The sequence below is a fragment of the Bos grunniens genome, chromosome 7, assembly GCF_055505025.1.
Source record: "Bos grunniens cultivar Pamir isolate PY7600 chromosome 7, Bosgru_T2T1.0, whole genome shotgun sequence".
Taxonomy (NCBI): domain Eukaryota; kingdom Metazoa; phylum Chordata; class Mammalia; order Artiodactyla; family Bovidae; genus Bos; species Bos grunniens.
The window spans coordinates 92,443,676-92,466,051 of NC_141171.1; the positions used below are offsets into that span (position 1 = coordinate 92,443,676).

The 22,376-nt window shown below is 39.3% G+C and overlaps 2 long non-coding RNA genes across 2 annotated transcripts in view; one reads left to right on the forward strand and one right to left on the reverse strand.

Moving 5' to 3' along the window:
• LOC147369968 (uncharacterized) lies at window positions 1-12,473 on the forward strand. The gene is made up of 3 exons (XR_015168251.1): window positions 1-218; window positions 4,443-4,660; window positions 9,903-12,473. It is a non-coding gene; the product is annotated as an uncharacterized LOC147369968 (long non-coding RNA).
• LOC147369969 (uncharacterized) overlaps window positions 11,634-22,376 on the reverse strand; it is a 26,180-nt gene continuing 15,437 nt past the window's right edge. The window contains exon 3 of the long non-coding RNA XR_015168252.1: window positions 11,634-11,857. This is a non-coding gene — a long non-coding RNA (uncharacterized LOC147369969). The remainder of the gene's footprint in view (window positions 11,858-22,376) is intronic.

Here is a 22,376-nt window from a genome sequence, read left to right on the forward strand (position 1 = left end):
CCTTTATTAGGAAATCCCTCAAAACCAAAAGGCCTTCACGTTGGTTTCAGGGTCATGAAGGAGGAGAACTGGGAGACTATGTCATATTTCACAGACCTGGCAAGCTGATGGGGAAGGACTTCAGAAGATCAAAATGTGCTGGGGCAGCTGGAGAAAAAAGAAAGAGGAGTGATCTTTGTGGTCTTTCAGAAGAAATAATAAAGCAAAGAAGAGCAAAGGTAAAGGTTCCTTTACCAATAATATTTATTGACACTTGCTTTATTCTGTCTCTACCTTTCTAGGATTCTAGGTTTCATAATGAATAAGAGTATATGAGCAATGAGCCATTAATAATTTCATGCTGGAATAATACTTGGCTTTTGTACTGCACACATTTGTACATGTCAAATTACTTGATATTCATATCCATCAACCACATTTTATGAGTCAGAAAAAATGAGGATTAGAAATACTAGGCCTATTAATTTGAGAAACAAAGACTAGAACCTGAGTTTCTAGTTGTCTGTTTTGCTATACATGGAATGAATGAGTTTAGATACAACTCTTTTCCTCCAAAGAGAGAATAGGAATGCTTTCCAGAAGCAAAACTGAGCTGATATTTTAGTGTGAATAATTATTGGATGCCTTGCTGAGACTTGTTTTGCTTGTCCATTCCAACAACTAAATCTTTAAAAAATAAAGCTGACATTTGTTTTGGTTTTCTCTAAATGAAGAGTGTAGGTATTTATGTGGTGTTTTCCTTGTGGCTCAGCTGGTAAAGAATCCACCTGCAATGCAGGAGACCTGGATTCAATCCCTGGGTTGGGAAGATCCCCTGGAGAAGGGAAAGGCTACCCACTCCAGTATTCTGGCCTGGAGAATTCCATGGACTATACAGTCCATGGGGTTGCAAAGAGTCGGACACAACCGAGTGGCTTTCACTTTCACTTTCACTTTCACTGTGCAAAAGTTCTGTAAACTCCTTTAGATCTTTTCTGTAACCAAATCCCATATAGGAATCAGGTGTCAAAATCTCCCTCTCTTCTCCCCTCCTTCCCTCTCTTCTCCCCTCCTTTCCTCTCTTCTTCACTCCCTTGGTCTTTACCTTCCCATCCCATCCCCTCTCCCCTCCAACCCCTTCACCGCCGCCCCCCGCGTGCTAACCATTTAGCTTCATATTGCTCTCCCTTTTGTTTCCTCCTTTTAGCCTTGCTGCTTATACCATTCCTCTTGGAAAGTCCCATCGTTCCTATATGTAGACCTCTCTGCCTGTCGTGTCTTCAGGAATTATATACTGACCCACAGCTCTTAGCTCTCATAATTCTAGGAGCATTTGCGCAGAATTCTTCTGGATAAAACTCCTCATCCTCATTATATATTTAATCACTAAACTTCTTTGGATTTTTTTCTAATTCTCAAACAATTTCAAGGGAAAAATACATCCTTCTTGGGGGCAGGTCCATGATTCACAATGGTTCTCTCTTTCTAAAAAAAATTTTTTTTTCTTTTGTTCAGTTCAGTTCAGTCCCTCAGTCATGTCCGACTCTTTGCAACCCCATGAACTGCAGCACGCCAGGCCTCCCTGTCCATCACCAACTCCCGAAGTTCACCCAAACTCATGTCCATCGAGTCAGTGATGCCATGTAGCCATCTCATCCTCTGCTGTCCCCTTCTCCTCCTGCCCCCAACCCCTCCCAGCATCAGAGTCTTTTCCAATGAGTCAACTCTTCGCATGACGTGGCCAAAGTACTGGAGTTTCAGCTTTAGCATCATTCCTTCCAAAGAACACCCAGGACTGATCTCCTTTAGAATGGAGGTTGGATCTCCTTGAAGTTCAAGGGACTCTCAAGAGTCTTTTCCAACACCACAGTTCAAAAGCATCAATTCTTCAGTGCTCAGCTTTCCTCACAGTCCAACTCTCACATCCATACATGACCACTGGAAAAACCATAGCCTTGCATGACCATAAACCCAGGCTCTTTCTCTGGAATACAGATGATTGATTCAGGAGAGGTGATTACTTCAAGGGTAGCTAATCCAAGCTGGTAGCATCAGCTTCTCTTTCCCAGAAACTTGAAATTTAAAATCTAGAGACACAGACTGAGATGTGCCAGAGCTGATGCAAACAGAGACGAGGCGGGGGATGCAGGCGAAAACCACACTTCTGCCTCTGAGATCCGAGATCCTACTGCTGCCCCCTCCCCTGAGGTCCTGGGGAAGCTCACCCTGGGAGGTGATGAATTCCCCACTATCATCCCAGTAACAGCCCAGTAAGTCACGAGCTAGAGCCTTTTTTTTGTTGTTGTTACTGGAGGAAACTATTTTCCAAAAGGATCTAGACCAAGAGATGGTTGCTTAGTTGAAAAAAGCTCTTCAGGTGGGAAACCATAAAAGTGATGATACTTCAGATTCTTTAAGATATAAAATGTATAGATGTTTTCCAATTATTTTTAGATCTGCTGATTGGAGTTTCTACTGTTATTCTTGTAAAAACCACAGCCAAAATCAATAACTGTGAGTTCTAATTTAAGCTTCTTCAAAGTAAAATAGGAGTTTTAAGCTAGTAGTAAAGCAATCTGGGTACACAATTACTTCAAATTCTACCGATTTTTTTTTCCTGATTCATACTTGTCTAAAAACATGTGATCGCTGAGCAATGTTGCTTTAATAGATTGCCCTTATCAAGTTTTCCCAAGTATTTAATTTAATTACTGCACCCACAACAGTTCTTTCACTATGTCATCAGGAAATATTAAATTACATGATTATAATACTATAACAGTTTGGAAACAAAACAAACATACCTTGCTCTTATTAAGCATTAAGTTCACCAGTAAGAGGAAAAAGTGCTCAAGCATGATAGAGAATAACCATTTTTGCAATAACTCTTGCATTTAGCATGATGCAGGCATTAGTGCATTTTATAGAGCAATTGGAAGGCATCTATTAATCTAGAGCAGTGGTTAAGTGGAGATATATTAAAAGAGCACCCACTAGACTTAAAGCCAAAAGACACCTAACTAATATAAGACATGCAAGGTCAATATAAGACATCGAGATCAAAGGAAGAACTTTAAGTAGATGAAAATACTGTACATTTAGCCTTTTCCACAATTTTACTTATGTTAATAGTTAGATACTAAAGAGAAAGTGTGGCTCAGTGAAATAAATCAAAAGCTGGCCTTTGGAATGAATACTGACTCTTTCCCAAGCTGAACATCTCTTAACAGGCAAAGCAACTGTAATGGTCAGCCGCCAAACGACTGCATAGTTTATTGCATTCAGGTAGAAAAGAAGAAAGTTGAGAAAATTTTAACATTCTCTGGAAAAGTGTGTAGACCTGATCTTTATAATCAGTCTTCACTTTTTAATAATTATTAACTGCTTATTATGATTGAAAGGGGATTTAATCAATAAGAGGTCATTAGGAATTATAAAATGAGAATTATATTCTCAAGAAAAATGTAAATATAAAACACATATACGTATCTATGTATAAGTCCAGCCAATATTATTAGACACTCCGGCTGTTAATGGTATTGTGTTTCTGACTTAGATATAGTGTGGTCCCTAAGTTTGATATGAAAACGACACGAGAAAATGAAGTATGCTTTTAGTTGATTATGCTAGAAGATATAATAAAGAATATAGAATTGCCACTTGAAAATTCATCAGGTGTTCTTTCATATCATTAGGTTGTGAATTTCTAAAGTTCAATGGCCATCAATATATATTGATCAACCTTCAAAAAGAAGAATTAATCTGTAATCATGAATAATGACCTCTACATGACATTGATGATCCCTAAATCAGAAACCTACATGCATGAGAGAATTAACATATATTCAGCATGAAAAAAAAAAAGTGAAAGTGTTAGCCACTCAGTTTTGTCCAATTCGTTGTGACACCATGGACTGCAGCCCAACAGGCTCCTTTGTCCATGGAATTCTCCAGGCAAGAATATTGGAGTGGGTAGACATTCCCTTCTCCAGGGGATCTTCCCTGACCCAAGGATCAAACCCAGGTCTCCCACATTGTAGCACTGTAGGCAGATTCTTTATTGTCTGGGCCACCATGAGAAGTGAAAGTCGCTCTGTCATGTCTGACTCTTTGCAATCCCATGGACTGTGTAGTCCATGGAATTATCCAGGCCAGAATGCTGGAGTGGGCTGCCTTTCCCTTCTCCAGGGGATTTTCCCAACCCAGGGATTGAACCCAGATTTCCCGCATTGCATGCAGATTCTTTACCAGCTGATCCACCAAGGAAGCCCTGTATTCAGCCTATCTATAGGCCATTCGGACCTAATGAAATTCTTTCAAAGGATGCCTCCATACACAGGGTACCATACTAACTCTTAGCAAATAGAATTGCCCTAAATTTCTTGATTGGACCAGCCCTGCAAAGAATGGCACGCTTCCAGAGTCATACCCCAGCCCGGAATCTCCTGTGTTCATTTTCTCAGATAAACTGTGTGTAACCTCCAGTGACAAGAAGGAGTCATCAGTGCTGAGTTCCTACTCTGCAAGCCCGCCGACTTCAAAACCCGGCCCATTGGCACCAAAGACTGCCAGGCTAACAGTGTGCAGAGAACCAACAGAGACAGACGCCAAAGGGACTGCAGAAAGCGGAGCTAAAGCTGCTGATCACAGGTGATCGGGATGCTGTGAGGCACCACCGGAGGTAATGTGGAAAACCTGTCATTTTCTGGGTAGCGACAGGAGTGCCCGTGGGCAGAATGGGGGTGGCTAACACCACAGAAACCATGTCACACTGCTCAAGAGTGAGCATGCAAGTGGGACTCTAACAGCAAAAGGATTCCCCACCAGCAGCTCCCAGGACAGGAAGGACTAAGTCATTACGAGGTGCCTGTGAACTCTCCACAGGGCTCCATTGATCTTGCGGTCTGCACTCATGCACAGGGCTTGAAATACCTTCAGCTCTGTCATCTGCAAATACTAGCAAAGGTTGCTCCCTCTCCCCAAAGTTAGGAAGGACAGGGACGATACCCAAACATGCTCATGCAGGCAGGTGCAAGTTGGGGTAACAAAAAAGCATTGTCTTTTATATATCCCTCCCCCACCCTACGGGACATTTTAGGGACTGGAATGTAAAACCTTCATTTCGAATGTATTGGGATGGAGGTGGATGCAGTATCTCCATCTGATCAAATTTCTACACAAGTAACACAAATTTCATATTCATTCATTCACATCTCACCAAAGATGTATCTTTGGATCCCAGGGCTTTGTGGGTCCTTTTCTCACAATACTTTTATTACTCTATTTTGAAATAGGATAATCACTCTTTAATTCACCTATTCAGCAAAGTTTTCTTGAATGCCTATCATGTGCCTTCACTGTGCTAGGCATTGTCTTGTTAAAGAACAAGATGGGAAAGCCTCTGCCTTCCTGGAGTCAAAGCTCAGATGACAGATATTTTAAAAATTAAACTTTTGTGAAAACTACAACCCATCTAGGTGTCTTGAAGCAATATCAGGTGCTTAGGTTGTAGCCCCTCAATCTAGACTGACTATATAATGTTCAGCAGTAGTTGGGACTCTGGCTGGCACAGAACAGATACTTACTAAATAGTTTACTAAATTGATCTAATGAGTATCAGAACAACAATAAGATTGCATGAATAATTGGAAGAAAAATTTACATTTTAGAGACATTTTAGAAGTGATATCTTTTCTTTCCCATCAGGATATTTGCTTTTCATTCCTTGAATTGTAAATATTTAAAAGTTTATTAAAAAAAGAAAACCTAATATTTCTAAGACATACAGACTATTTTTAATGTGCTAGTTTTTCAGTCTTGAGGTGTATTTTTGGAAATCTAGGGCAAACATTTAGTGTAGTTCACTCTAACATATGAACCTGATTCAGAGGCCCCACTCTTTTTGAGGCTTAGGCTACAATCTTATCCTGCTTTCTTCACTTTAAGTGAAGTACTTATGAAACCTGTGTTTGTTATTTAAAACTCTTGAACACACTTCTGAACAGGGTACAGGAAGTCAGGGAGAAAAATTAATCTGCCTGTTGAAAAGTCTGACACCTATAAGATTCCACTGGCCTGAAAGAGTGAGTGATGTGTCTACAAGAAGCAGTTACTCTTAGCTAAATAGTTTGACTACACAATGTAAGCTAGTGCTATATCCCCATGCTGTCCAGAGGCTTGCCTCTGCTCTCTGGAGCTTCCAGGGCTGCAAATGAGTTTTCTACAAAGAGTTAATGCCTAGTGCAACAGTGGACGTCTGAACTCTACTCCAGCCTTAAAGACAATATTCGTCCATCCCCATTCTGTGCTGTGCTTAATTGCTCAGTTGTGTCAGACTCTTTGTGACCCCATGGACTGTAGCCCACCAGACTCTTCTGTCCATGGGGATTCTCCAGGAAAGAACACTGGAGTGGGTTGCCATGCCCTCCTCCAGAGGATCTTCCCAACCCAGGGACTGAACCCAGGTTTCCCACATTGCAGGCAGATTCTGTACCATTTGAGCCACCAGGGAAGCCCAAGAATACTTGAGTGGGTAACCTGTATCTTCTCCAGGGGGTTTTCCCAACGCAGGAATCGAATTGGGGTCTCCTGCATTGCAGGTGGATTCTTTACCAGCTGAGCTACCAGGGAGTCGTCCATCCCTATGCAACTGTAATTGCAAAATATTTAAAGACTCATCCATAGACAAATATGAAAGTATCCATAAGCTGAAGCCCAAAAACTTTGAAGAAGAGTATACATCTTTATTATGGATTTCCTTGATTTGTGATACAGGTTTCATACACTCCATTATCTAAAAGTCCTCTTCTGATTTTGTGCTTTATATTTCCTCATTGCTAATGACCAGAGACAGATGATCTCTAGCAAAACTAAGGGCCAGAAAGAGGTGATGGATGGCTTGCTAAAAACATTTAAATTTACATTTAAATCTGTAAATACCCCACATACCCCATTTACTCTTCCTAAAGGGGTATGTTTCAATCTAACAAGGCTTGCTTTCTTCTCAGATAGCAGGGCACAAAAATTTATTGTGTCAACCCTTAAGAAGCTTACATTTTAATGAGAAGAAACAAGTATCCCTCAACTAATGTTAATGTGAGGCAAAAGCAAAATACAACAGAAGTATAAATTGAAGACCAGGAGATCACAGAGGATAAAAAAAAAGGGCGGGGGGAGGCACTGTTTAAAGGCAAAGAGACAAATCCAGCCTCACCAAGCAGTGATGTCCAGTATCTGAACCCTGTAGGCTATGATATCAGAATGCAGTGAAGGGGGGCTAGAAGCAGAATCAAGAAGATAGTGTGAGTTACTGACCACTGCTGGGGGCAGTGAGGCGCTGGAGCCAAGGAGGGCGGGGAGCTCCACCCCAGACACAAGTTCATCCCCTGGATGTATCTAACCTTTGCAAAGCTGTATCTGCGGGGATTATTTATTTAGTTGAAGTTTGGGGCATTATCCTTGGGAGAATCCAGATGCGTTGGTACATTTTAGCTTCAGAATAACAGAGAAATCTATCCCTGCCTAGGGTGGCATTTGCTACTATAAATCATGACATGCTGGGTTTTAGCTGCGGCTGAAAGCTGAAATACATCTCCTTTTAACTTCTACTCCGTGGTCCCAGTTCTGCCCTCAGGAACGAACAGAGATGAAGTTGAATCCCTCTTCTGTGTGGCAGCCCTTGAACTGTCACTAGAGGGGCCCCTTTCATGTACTTCCCCAGGTCCTCAGCTCCATGAACCATTCCTGTTGGTGTGCACTCTGCTCCCTGCGCTGTCCTGGGCCTCTTCCTCGGCACATCCTCGAACTTGTCACATCTCTCCTAAAATAGGAAGCCCACACGGAGCACCGGGTTCCTGGGAAGAGGAGCCAGGGACAGCTTCCTTCCTCATCCTGTGCACTGTGTTTATAAAGATGTCCTCGAAGGGGCTGGCGGTCTTTCTAAGCAGCCCCTCATCCTGTTGGTGCCTCCTGAGTTTACTACATAGCCACACGTGGAGACATTTATCACATGGACCTTGAAAATCCATCTATTCTCATGCCAACTCCTCATGTAGCCTCAGAGTCAAACTGTACTTCTTAAAGCAGGAACAAAGATGTCTGTTACACCTCATGGGGAAAAGGCACACTAGTTACTAGCATTACTGAAACAGCCAGCATCTATTGAGCTCTTGTATATGCCAGATAATCATTTTAATGAATTATATCCTTTCACAAAATTAAACTATGTGTTTAATCATAAAATATGAACAGATAGAAAGACATCAGTACAAAAGGACATAATATAAAAGGCAAATCTTACTCTTATCACACATTTCCATGTTTCATATATCCCACCAAAATTTTTCTGTGTGTATATATTATATATCATGTTTTTACATAATATCTATAATACTCAGTCTTAGTTTCAATCTAGATCTAACCAGTTCTTAGAAATTATTTCATAACATTCCATACAGGGTCATCTAAATCTTTCCAACAGCTACATGTATTTCATTGAGTGGATGTACCACGGTTTGAATCTCATTTAATTCTAACAACAATGCTATGCATGAGTCTTCCTCATTAAACCTACGGAACACTGAGGTTTAAAGACACTATTACCTTTCTCAATGCCACAAGTTGTAAAGTAACTCTGTAAGGGTTCAAGGGCGTATCTGCCTGACTCCAGTGTTTATCTATGTATAACCCCTCTAGAAAATTTTCATGGAGGGATTTCATAATATTTCACAAACAGATTTTCAAGTACATAATGTCTTTCCCTTTATATTTTGTAATTGATACTATAAGACTTAGAAAGCGGCTCACGCATTTTGCTATGGCCAGAAATGTTCCCTGTCCTGAGCTAGTTCAGCCTCTGGAGGCCACAGATACCAGTGATTTGCCAGAGTCTAGTTGTAGAATGAAAGCATATTGTCCGTTCTCATCAGCACTGTTCATTTCTACACAATTTTACATTTTTTGTTGTGCAGGTGCCTTTTGTTTTTATTTTTAACAGAAACTGTTGCAGCATCCAGAAATATCTCATCGTATATTGAAAATCTGTGCTTTATTTACTGTTTTAATGTTCTTATTTACCCCAGTTCAGAAGGCCATAATTGGTTCTATCTCCTGGCCTCATACTCCCCATCATTGTCTCTTGAATAAAGCTGCTAATTGCATGCAGAAAATATTAAAACATGATCATGACTCTGCTAAAAGAATAAACATGTCAAGTGTCAACAAGATATTGTAAGTCTGCTGTGCTTCAAACTGAGTCAAAATAGATGGCTTAAATTTGTTCTTCTCCGTGCCTGTTTTGAGAAAGTGAAAAAGATACACCTGTTATATTAGCACGTTCACTGTGCTCCAAGCCTGTTCCTCTTCACAATAAATAAATTAAGATTTTGGGTCCTTTTGCAAGCCTCAGTTCAATCTGACTCGGGCACCTCTCTGATCAAATATATCCACATGGTATTGTTTACTGCATTATAGCACATTAATAGCTTGTAAAGTGAAATTGATGCAGCCTGATAGACTGTTTTCCTGAAACAGTGACAAACTCATCAGTGATAGATGCACTAATGGATATGTTGAATTGCAATAAATATAAATGCGGAATCGAGCATTAAAAACGTCATCTTGTGAGTTTAGGTATTTATGAGGCTGAGCCAGCTGGAAACATGAGTGGTGTGTTCCTGTGAGCCGCGGCAACTCTGAGGTTCCAAGGAAAGCGGAGGCCCTTTCATCACATAGGTCAGGCCGCCGGCAAATTGTTGTCACAGCTGTGCCATTGTCAATTAGGCCTCCAATGACTCAGCCCTTTGTTTTTCCTGCTTGCACATCTCACCCCATCTTTTCTCTGGGCTTGGGTGCTTCACTCCTGCAACCTTTCCAACACATTTCCCCTCGGTGACTCTTCTCACATGTTCCGATTCATCTTCCAGGCATTGATCTACAGCTCAGAGAAGTGACATCAGGGAAGCATCTCAGCTACTTCAAAAGGCACTGTATTCCTTCTGGACTCTTTTGGCACGTCAGACCCAACAGGCCAAGCAGAAATGCCCCGCGTTGTTACACATTTGCCTCTGATGTGTCTGATGCACCTGGCCAGCCTTTCTGAACCCTAAAGACTCTGTTTAATGTCAGCGAAATCCGGCAAGACAACAGGATCCGGGATGCAGTGGAGGACAGACGCATCTCACACAGTTTTTCGTCAAGCTCAAACAAAACCACGCATCAGGACCACGTCACAGACACATTGCATGTTTTAGGAAGACAGGGAACAGACTGGGAAGTATGTTTGGGGGGACCAGGTTGTTGGTTATGGAAGTTTTTGAAACCTGCTGGAGTGGTAGATTAAAAGTTAGCAACAGTTTTTACTATGTGCCAATCTCAGTCTCAGGTTTGAGCATGGGGTCTGTTACAGTTACTGAAAAACGCCCTATTCATTTCCTGGCTTGCGTCTGCATCCAGTGTTCTCATAAACTGGTGCAGATTTGCTGTCAGCATTCAGTAAAGTGAATTACTCAGTGCTTTTTCAAATCAGTTGTCACAACGTGCTCTTGATGTGCTCTTAATAGAATATAATCAAACTGACATTATTTTAGAAGATTACTAGACTTGCCCCCCAAAAATAAAACAAATATTTGGCAATTGTAATTCAGTTTAACATGAAAATAAGTTAGTTTGCTTGTTGTTGATCCTGCTTATCACCACAAAACCTTCATAACTAAACTCTTTTAAAATAGTGATGTACCTCTTGTCATTGTCTAACAATAGAAGTAAATAATATAAATAACAAAACTAAAGAGAACAGCAATGTGCCACACGATGAAAAAATAACAGCATGACATTTTTAGTCTAACCATATTCTTCATCTAAAAGCTTACATAACAGATAAAACGTAAAGGAATCTTATAAACTTGATCCTTCAGTGTATTCTGGTTGATTGTTTAATCAATTGTGAGACATGTAGAAACCATCTCAGCCTTAAAATCAAGCTTCAGTGTAATGCTAAATCTCGCCCAAATTCATATCAAGTATTTTAATTATTTTCATAGCTAAGACAAACTATCAAGGACATTTTATCCCAAATTAGTAAATGGAAAGAAAGTGTCAAAGAAAATTGTGAAAGTTAGCGATAACTTTATTGGAATTGCTTCCCCTACTATTATTAGTCCTCAAACTCAGTTAAACAACTTTTTATTAAACGCTAGTTATAATTCAAGCAACTTTTTAATCTCTGGTGATGACAAAGCTATCCACTGAGTAAATATTTATTGAATATCTATTATGTGTCAACAAAGGGATATGAGGGAACAAGCAAGACCCTGCACTCATAGGGTCTTCTATTCTGCCAAGGTGCGGGTGAAGATCTAATATACATTTTAACACGAACAACAAAAATATAAGGTATCGATGAGCATGATGCAATGCAAAGAATGAAGACAGATGAGTAATTGGCTGCCTTTCTTAGACTGGTCAGGAAAAGCCTCTCTGAGGTTTAGATTTAAGCTGAAAAATACAAATAATGACAAGTCAGTCATATGAAAATAGAGGGAGAGCATTCCAAATAGCAGAATAATTGGTGCAAAGGTCTGGAGACGAAGACAAGTTTGGCAAGTTGGAGGCTCAGAAAGACCAATTTGACAGAACAATAGATTCTAATTATGCCGTTTTTCTTTAAAGAACTCAATTCTTTATTCAAGATAAAGAAGTCACTGCCAGGGTATGTCTCTCTGTAAATTGCTGCATGTGAGTGTGTATGTATGTGTGTGCTGAAGTCTTAGTCACTATTCTCCTGTACTTGTCTCTGCTTTTCCTCTTGAATAGCCTTGGGTCTTGAGCCACTGTGGGAGAGGACTTTACTCTAAAGGCCAGTTCTCCGCCGTCAGGACCCCTAGAAGGATAAACAGCCGTAAGAATATTTAGATAGGCTAACCTGGGAATATAGAAGTTTGATTCACAATAGACATGCCAGGATGCTCTGAGCATACTGGCCCTCTGAAGAGCTCCTGTTCCTTGAGCCAGCTGAGACAGGAAGCAGCCTCTTGCAGCCACGTTAGAGTAAGCTGTCAGGATTTTCAAGGGCATGACAGGAGATATGGGCCTCCCGCTCTTTGAATATAGGACAGTTCTATTCTTTGGAAAGAATTTTAGCTTGATGAATTCCTTGTTTGAAATTCTGATAAGTAAATCTCTGTTAACAGAGTGATAGTATTCCTGCCTTTTATACGTCCCTAGATTTTAATGAAGTCATTAAATTCATTTTTAAAAGAAGATGAAGCCAGATATCAACCTTGACCTTGAGCGTCTCATTGACAATCACTTTTTCGTATAATAGAAAACATAACTTTGAATGACAATTTTGGTTAATTTTTCCCTGGGGGAAAAATAAGTTAATCACTTTATGACTCAGTTCCCTCATCTGTGAAATGAGTGAATTTGTTTAGATCTGTTAAGCCCCCTTACATTGTTAACATTTATGATTAATAAAATATAAACTATTACATAAATGTGACTTCTATTGTGTTCATTGTTAGTAACAACAAAAAATTCCGTACATACATGCACCAGAAATCATATTGTACAGAACTTTGGAGATCTCAGACAAGAAGGTGTTTATTGCAGCGCTGTTGTGAAGAATGTCACCAAGGAAACTGCTATTGAAGCAAAAATGGAAATAGGAACTGAGTTACATACAAAGATGAAATTTTGTCAATTGATTCGGTTTTCATTTGATTGTTCTTTCTCTTAATCTGGGCTTCAACTTCATAAAACAGTTTCAAAATTATTATTTTACTAAACATTAGGTATTTTGCCTAGGCATATTGACTTGTAGTCCATGGAATTTCGTGGTCTCCCCTTACAGTTATGTTTATGTATAACCTTAGAATCAAAGTTTAAAAAGTAATGGTTGAGAGGTCCCAGAATGGGCCTTAAGGGCTCCTTCCTATGACTGTCCTTTTGTACAAACTTCTCAGAGAAATCCAGTGATCTGAGAATGGTCTCTCAGCTATTTTCTGATGCCAGTTCAATGCCAGTCTTCCTAAAAGTTAAGGAGAATCTACATGGTTTCTCCAAGTTGCCTCCATATACCAGGTACTCTAATTGTGGTGAGTGTCCCATTCAAGTATTCACAAAAGGTAAATATCTACTCTGTGCCAAGGATTATGCCAGGTCCTGGAAACACAAAGAAGCAATTAGAGAATTCAGATGTGGACTCATTTACCCAAAGAGTAAAATGTTAAAGTATTAGTCTGCATGGTAGACCTTCAGTCCCTAATGTTGAAAGAAAAAAATAAAAATATAAAATGGTCCATGGCCCCTTTCTGAGTAGATCATAAAGCAAAAGGAACAGAAGGAAAATGAAGTGCTTACATCAGAAGGTAGTACAGTTTGATTATAACTCATCATTACTCTGGTGTAAGTCATTTTCAGAGCAGTTAGGTTTGAGGCTGTGATATTCTCAGTCCAAACCAGTTTGGCCACAACTTGCTTTCCTATTAAGGACCCACAAAGAAAACCCCGGAGATAGCACAGCTACCTGCCAAGTTTCACGTTAGGACAAGACCTATGCAACCAACTGGGGCTGAGTCTTGGTTCACTGCACTGTGCTAAGGATATGGAGCCTTGAAAGCAAGGTTCCCAACAGGGTCACATCCACAGCAGTGCCAAGAGAGAGAAGGGGCCGATGAGTGGAAGCTAGCAGCAGAGTGAGCGATGCAGCCGTGAGCACGTGCCTGTGATGAGAAACCTTCCTTCTTCTGCTTTTCTAGTCATGTCAGCAGTGGCAGAGACCCCCAACAGGTGCCAGAGGAAAGGGCCGGAAAGAACCTGGGGATGGAGGCTCTTGCTCTAGATGGAAGACAGTTCATTTCAAAGTGCAGGAAATGCAAATTTGGAGTTTCTAGAAGCAGCTCATTCTTTGAAGAAGGAAGAGCGATTGTACCTGAGTCTCCTCTATTTGCTTACTCAAAAATGCACAAATCACAGTAAAAATCCGAATTCATTGTCAAGATGTCAGAATAACAGAACTTGAGTGAGTCTCATAAAACAGCTCAAGTGCTTCTGTAAATATTTTGAATGCATTCCTAATAACACTAATAGCATTATATAGTATTTTTGGATATGAATCTTGTTTTCTAAGGCCACATCTTCACATCTAGACAGATAGAATCAGTCTAAGAACTATTGCAATCTCGACTTCCAAATACAAGATTCAACAAAAGCTAAAGAGAAGAGTGAGTAAAGATCCAGACATTTCCGACCAATACTTTGGTGATACACTAGCCCAAATCATTTGATCAAAAATTTCAACAAAATTCATTCTTTACTGTCAGTGTACAGTTGAAAAATTGTATTTCAAATTAAAAGCACAATAGCGTGCCCTTTTATTCCAGCTCTGCAGCAAAAAGGATAAAATAAGGTTCTTTTGAGAGACGCAGAAGTATGTTCAGAGTGTACTTATGCCATGCTCGCCTTCCCTTTCATGGAGCCCTGTGTTTACTTCAGCATCTCTGCATGACATCAGTACTTAGAAGATAAACACAGTCATAAAAGTAGTATCGCTGCTCCTTACGTGTCCACCAGAACATTCATTCAACCTATTGACATTCATTATACACCTTCTAGGTGACAGAGATTGTACTAAATTCTGGGTTGATGAAAAAAAAGATATAGCCCCTGTTTTCCAATTATTCACAGTCTTTTGAAGGAAATGACAAGCTGACAGACAAGAAAATTAGAGCCACATTAGATTCAAGTACATCATGGCAAATAGATGAGGAAAAAGTGGAAGCAGTGGCAGATTTATTTTCTTGAGCTCCAAAATTGCTGTGGATGGTGACTGCAGCCACGAAATTAAGAGACCCTTGCTCCTTGTAAGAAAAGCTATGACCAATCTAGACAGCATATTAAAAAGCAGAGACATCACTTTGCCAACTTAGTCCCATATAGTCAAAGCTATGGGTTTTCCAGTAGTCATGTACAAATGTGAGAGGTGGACCATGAAGGAGGCTGAACACCAAAGAATTGATGCTTTTGAATTGTGGGGCTGAAGAAGACTCTTCAGAGTCCCTTGAACAGCAAGGAGATCAAACCAGTCAATTCTAAAGGAAATCTACCCTTAATATTCATTGGAAGGACAGAAGCTGAAGCTCCAATACTTTAGTGACCTAAAACAGAGGGCCTACTCATTGGAAAAGACCCTGATGCTGGGAAAGATTGAAGGCAGGAGAAGGGGATGACAGAGGATGAGATGGTTGGAAGGCATCACTGACTCAGTGGACATAAATTTGAGCAACCTCCAAGAGATAGTGAAGAACAGGGAAGCCTGGCGTGCTGCAGTCCAAGGGGTCGCAGAGAGTTGGACAACTGAACAACAATTGTTGTTCAACTTAGCAACTGAAAAACCACAACAACAGACCCACCTTGCACAATCCTGAGGATAAAGAGGGGTGGGTGAAGGTGGGGGCAGAAAAGTCTTTCTGACAGCTTGAGCTTAATGTTGAAGGTTAAGTTCAAATTAGCCAGGTAAGGAAGAGGAATAAGTGTTCCAGGCAGGAAGACCAACACATGCCAAGACTCAGAGGTGTGAGAAACTGCAGGGAGAGAGAGAGGAAGCCCAAAGTCCACATTAGGACGTGTGGATCTTTAGCCAAAGTGTGGAGAGTCACCTGGGCAAGTAACAGTATCAGATTTGTACTTTTGAGAAAGTTATCTGGCAACTTGCATAGGATGCAATAAAGATATGCCAAACTGGACACAGAGGCTAATGCAAAAATTCAAACATGGCACCAGGAAGGTCTGAATTTCTTCAGACTCTTATCACCATCATCATCTGTGAGAATATACAATATGGCACGCTCAGTACACACATTATCTTACTTGATCCACACAATAACAACAGTGTCCTTCTTATGCCCCATTTTACAGCTGGGATAAGTAGATAGAAGACTTGCCCTCACAGAGTAGTAACTAGAAAAGCAAGACTGAAACCCAGGATGTTTGCTATTAGACCCTCATACTTAATCATAACTTCACGCGTCTTCACATGAGTCACTGCATCTGAAGAGAAGTTCATCTACTACATTCCAGGTATAAAGCAAGCAGGCGACAGCACTTCCCAGGTGGTGCTATGGTGAAGAACCCACCTGCCAAAGCAGGAGACCTGACATGTGGGTTCGATCCCTGGGCCGAGAAGATCCCCTGGAGGAGGGCATGGCAACACACTCCAGTATTCTTGCCTGGAGAATCCCATGGACAGAGGAGCCCAGTGGGCTACAGTCCATGGGGTCACAAAGAGTTGAATATGACTGAAGCGACAAAGCACACACCAGTTCTAGTGAGACAGGGAAGGACTCGCTCAGAAATCACGCAGCCCCCAAAATGATGAGTACTCCATCCCTAGGTGCTCAGCAGAGACAGAAGGGGACACACGTTTTTAAATATATGATATAAGAACATGATTTGTGACCAGTAAACAAAGGTTTGAAACATCAAACTCCTCACTAGAAATCTACTATAGGTTTTATCTGAAGGAAAAAAAAAAAAAAAGTCAAATCAATCAGTTGCTTTCTTTGCTCATGGGCATTTGAACTATGATTTTAATACCCCAGATTTTGTTCCCAAATTGCTTCCTTTTGACTAACACCTTCTCTATGAAAAAGAAAAAGTTATATTCATATTACTGTTTAAAATGTTGCATTATCAAAATATTGACTCTTGAACTTAGCATTTCATTATTTTGAAAAGATATGGCAGTAGTACTCTAGTATAAAACCCATTTTATTTGAGGTGACAGTTTCCAGACCCATTCATCCAAGCAAGAGCTTCATTATCTCTGGCACGGATCCCAGGAAGGATCTCCATAACTCAGAACTTAAATATCATTTTTGTTCAGGACCAATTATGGTAATACCGCCAAAAATGCTTGAAATGCTCACCTCCCTCCCCCCACAATCAATCTTAGGAACAATGGATATAGCAGGTAAGAATCTGTCCTTTAATTTCAAATACACTTAACATACAGAGATATATACATTAAATAAGACTGACCACAAATGAGATGCAGTATCTGTCAATCTCCCAGAATAATTTGTCTACATTTATTGAACAGGAATTTTTACCATTTTCTACATCCAAAATGAACCTGTTCCACATTTTTTAAAGAATCTCAAACTATATTTAATGAAAAACCAAGAGCAAATAATGTGTTCAGTACCTACTACTGAATAATTTTTTTAATGTAAATTCTGAAGTACAAATAAAATCAATGCACTGGAAGTCTTGAATGACGCAATTAGCACAAGCACTTCCAAAGGCTATCACTGAACTTCTGTTAGCCTTAAATACATGTTGTTGGAATAATATTTAAGTTTTGGTTTTCAAATTATTTGAAGCTGAAAAGAGAAGTTCTGTGCCACGTGTTGGACTGTAGGGCCTTTGAGAGTATGGAGAGACCACATCCATTCATTAGTTAATGCCAAGCCCGGGTATGCTATCCACTTGAACACTGCTCACTAAATATTGGTTAAATGAATGAGTGAATGGAAGAATGAATGAAATATAAAGGAATGTAAACACTATCCTGGTGATGCAGGCAAACCGTTCTTTAGTAAGAGAGAAAGGAAGATTCAAAGGCCTGGGTTATTAAAATTCATTGTCCACTATAATTGAACTCACAGGATAACTTGACTTAAAAATCACAAGATAATGTCTCTCCAGTTACAGGCACAAGAATCTGAAATGGGCACCATGCCAGCATGAGCACTGAAGCCTTCAAAATTAGCACTGTTTTCTTGGACTTTGTGTTCTTTCCCAGAAGATAAGATTATTTCTTACCACTGTTTAGCACTTATACTTATGTCTGCTCATATCCGTTTCTCTAAGTCACCAATATGTTAAACAAAATGTCTCTATTTTGATCAAGATAAAATAAAATTGAATTAAGCTACAGTTAGTCCTAATTTCTGATTAACAATTTCTCATAGGTTTAAAAATACTTGCTAAATTAGCATGAGACTTAACTTCTTACATGTTTATTTTCTTGTCATTTAAGGAGGAAACTCTTTTTCTGACTTGAAAAATTTGAAAGGAAAAAATGCATGTTTATCTTTGTGATCTAGGTCATAAATCTGTAATTTTTATTCCAACTTTATAATCAACATATTTTCTTACCTTAAAAAAGAATGAAAAATAAAGTCAACCACAAAGCAAATTGGGGAATAATTATTGTTAAAACCACAAAATAGTACTATATGGGAACATAGGTCAGGGACTGAACTGAGATTTACTTAGAATTAAAATTTAAAGTATCTTTTCCTGAAATGATTCCAGGAACTTTGCAAAATATTTGTCCCTATTATAAACTCTTATAACTTTCATGGTTGTATGGTTTTTAATTATTTCACAGCACGGTATGAACTGAATTCTCTAGAGGCAAATACTCATGAGTCCATTTTGATTACATGTTACCCAGCATTTACTTGAAAGAAATAAGTGAAAACAGCATTTTGGTTCAGCATTTCATATAAGTAAATGTCTTGGATATTTTCACAAACTCCAAAGATCCAAGTTAAAAAATAATGACATTCTAATTTTGGCTCAAGTATTTTGGATCACCTTCTGCATTTTGACATAAATTTCACATTCATTTTTGTATTAGAATCCTTAGTAGGCAAAGTGCAATGTAGTACTTTACAGTCTTTGAATCAGAGAGAACTCTTAGGAATCAATGCAACGAAGTTTAACTTACCTTAAAAGAGACTGGTTTTCATGAACTCTTGCCAAAATGACCTAGGTTCTCTGGTCAAAAGCAATACAAAGACTGCCCTCTATTCTCTTCTCTGAGACCCAGTGGGCTGATGGTTCCCGCTCTGTCTGTGATAGGCACTGCGGAAGACTCAGAGTTTGTGCTCACTCCTGATGCCACACACCTTTTCTTGGCACTTCCTCTGGTCCCAAGGGAAAATTGCTGCAGAAATTTTCTTCTCCATAATCTCTTGACAGATGGCTCTGCTGGCAAGAGTCTCAACTTTTAGGAGCGCTTTAATAGGCTTTTATTCTCCCGTATCGCATCTTCACAGGTTTTATTTTTTTAATTGCACATTGGTTGATGCCCCAGTGTCCTAACAGGCCAGAGAATCATTGCCCCCTTGGAGTACTCCCAGATAATCTGCTTCTCTTGCTTTCCATTTCAATAAATTTGCAAAGCTAGTTTCCTTTTAATGTTCCATTATTTTTCTGCTCATACACACAAAGGCAGTTGGAAAAAAGGCCTTTACTTTAAAGCACAAAGTGAATAAATATTGAACTGTTCAAATACAAAAAGTAATTTTGTATGGCCATTGATAAAGTTATAAACCAAAAGAAACAAAATCTTACAAATACCAACTTTCTTGACATTTCATGCTTTCCTCTGACAAATACCTTTTATGTAGTTTGTTTTCTCTCTCTCCCTCTCTCTCCCTCTCTTCCTCTGACCCTCTCTCTCCATGCCCACACCTTTCATCTTTTTGGAAAAATAAAGGAAACCTAACCTGAAATTATAGATTCAATTACTATTGAGATGTTACTTAAGAGAGTTAAAAAAATTATACTATTCATTTCTCAGTTCTTTCATCCTTATCCTTAAAAACAATGAAAATAAGGATGACTTAAAAATAGATAGCAAACCAAAATGTCTATACATCCAGGTAAGGAATTTCAGCCAGGAATAAGCGTGGAGTGGTGGGAACCATGGCAAGCTGCATGCTGTGTGCCATTTTCAAAGGACAGTAGCTGTTCATCTCCGGCTCATTACTATCTGATAGGAATTCAAACTCTGAGTTATGAGAGCTAGTTTTCAAGAAAATTCCCATATCTGACTTTTTGCATGTGAAAAAGCTTATGTCTTTTACATCTTAGAGGAAACTATGGTAACTAAGCTCAAACACCTATGACCAAGCCTTAGGCTGACTTCTAACCTAGAATACACTGAAATAAAACTAGTGCAAACACCAAAACACTGCCCCTTATTAACTATGAGCTCTTTTCTTATATGTGAAAATGATGATAAAAATGTAGACTGGTTAAGTCAAGTAAGAAAACGCTTATAATAATCCTTATTAAAGATGTTAGGAAGGTTCATAGCCCAAAACAGGGAAATGGTGTGAGCAAGGTACAGTTCAAGTCTGGAGAAGGACCAGGTTTATTTTAAAAAAATAATTAAAAATCAATTTAATGAGAAAGTGATAAATTGTATTATATCTGGATTTCTTTATAACACTATCCTATATAATAGGTACTAGTTTTTTCCTAATTACACAACTCATGCTAAGTGCAAAAAATATATATTTTTTTAAATTCTAATTTCACTACTAATGAAATATTAGTTTATAATCTTCTAGAATGTGTCTATATATACATTTATACTTTTATAAATTATAAAGTATACATTTATATAAATACTATTACATACATATATTTTATATTATATACATATAGAGCAACCGTGAAAGTGCCTCAGTCATGTCCAGCTCTTTGCAACCCCATGGACTGCCAAACTCATGGAACCCCAGAGTAGCCTGCCAGGCTCTTCTGCCCATGGAATTCTTCAGTCAAGAATACTGGAGTAGGTAGCTTATCCCTTCTCCAGGGATTCTTCCAAACCCAGAAATCGAACTGAGGTCTCCAGCATGGCAGGCAGATTATTTTATCAGCTGAGCTATCAGGGAAGCCCATATACATAAATAAATACTGACCTTTATAAAAATTGTGTATTGAACATACTTGACATATACTACTAACAATATAATACTGCACAATGAATATAATACCACACAATTGCACTCATCTCACACGCTAGCAAAGTAATGCTCAAAATTCTCCAAGCCAGGCTTCAGCAATATGTGAACCATGAACTTCCAGATGTTCAAGCTGGTTTTAGAAAAGGCAGAGAAACCAGAGATCAAATTGCCAACATCTCCTGGATCATGGAAAAAGCAAGAGAGTTCCAGAAAAACATCTATTTCTGCTTTATTGACTATGCCAAAGCCTTTGATTGTGTGGATCACAACAAACTGTGGAAAATTCTGAAAGAGATGGGAATACCAGACCATCTGACCATCCTTCTGAGAAATCTGTATGCAGGTCAGGAAGCAACAGTCAGAACTGGACATGGAACAACAGATTGGTTCCAAATAAGAAAAGGAGTATGTCAAGGCTGTATATTGTCACCCTGCTTATTTAACTTATATGCAGAGTACATCATGAAAAATGCTGGACTGGATGAAGCACAAGCTGATAGCAAGTTTGCTGGGAGAAATATCAAAAACCTCAGATATGCAGATGACACCACACTTATGGCAGAAAGTGAAGAAGAACTAAAGAGCCTCTTGATGAAATGAAAGACGAGAGTGAAAAAGTTGGCTTAAAACTCAACACTCAGAAAACTAAGATCATGGCATCTGGTCCCATCACTTCATGGCAAATAGATGGGAAAACAGTGGAAACAGTGACAGACTTTATTTTGAGGGGCTTCAAAATCACTACAGATGGTGACTGCAGCCATGAAATTAAAAGACGCTTGCTCCTTGGAAGAAAAGTTATGACCAACCTAAACAGCATATTAAAAAGCAGAGACATTACTTTGCCAACAAAGGTCCATTTAGTCAAAGCTATGTTTTTTCCAATAGTCACGTGGATGTGAGAGTGGACTATAAAGAAAGCTGAGCGCCGAAGAATTGATGCTTTTGAACTATGGTGTTGGAGAAGACTCTTGAGAGTCCCTTGGACTGCAAAGAGGTCCAACCAGTCCATCCTAATGTAAATCAGTCCTGAATATTCATTGGAAGGACTGATGCTGAAGCTGAAACTCCAATACTTCGGTCACCTGTTGTGAAGAGCTGACTCATTGGAAAAGACCCTGATGCTGGGAAAGATTGAAGGCGGAAGGAGAAAGGGATGACAGAGGATGAGATGGCTGGATGGCAGCATCAACTCAATGGACAGGAGTTTGAGTAAACTCTGGGAGTTGGTGACGGACAGGGAGGCCTGACATGCTGCAGTCCATGGATCACAAAGAGTTGGACATGACTGAGCGACTGAACTGAACAATATATTACTGGATTATTAGTCTGTTTTTTTCACTTAAGACTAAATTTGGTATCAGGTGTTCCCTATTTCCATAAATAATCTTCCCACAATGTGATATTTAAATGACTACATAGTATCCCATGGTTTAGATATAATTTATCTGGCCAATCTCCCAACACCAGGTAAATTTTCCCAATTTTTTTTACAATAAAGTGTCCACAATTGACAACAACTGTTCATTTATCTTTGAACCTCTATTATATCTCATCGTGTCAAAATATATGCATAGTTTCCTCCCAAAAGATTGTGCCAATTTACAATCCTGTAACTGTGATAAGTGA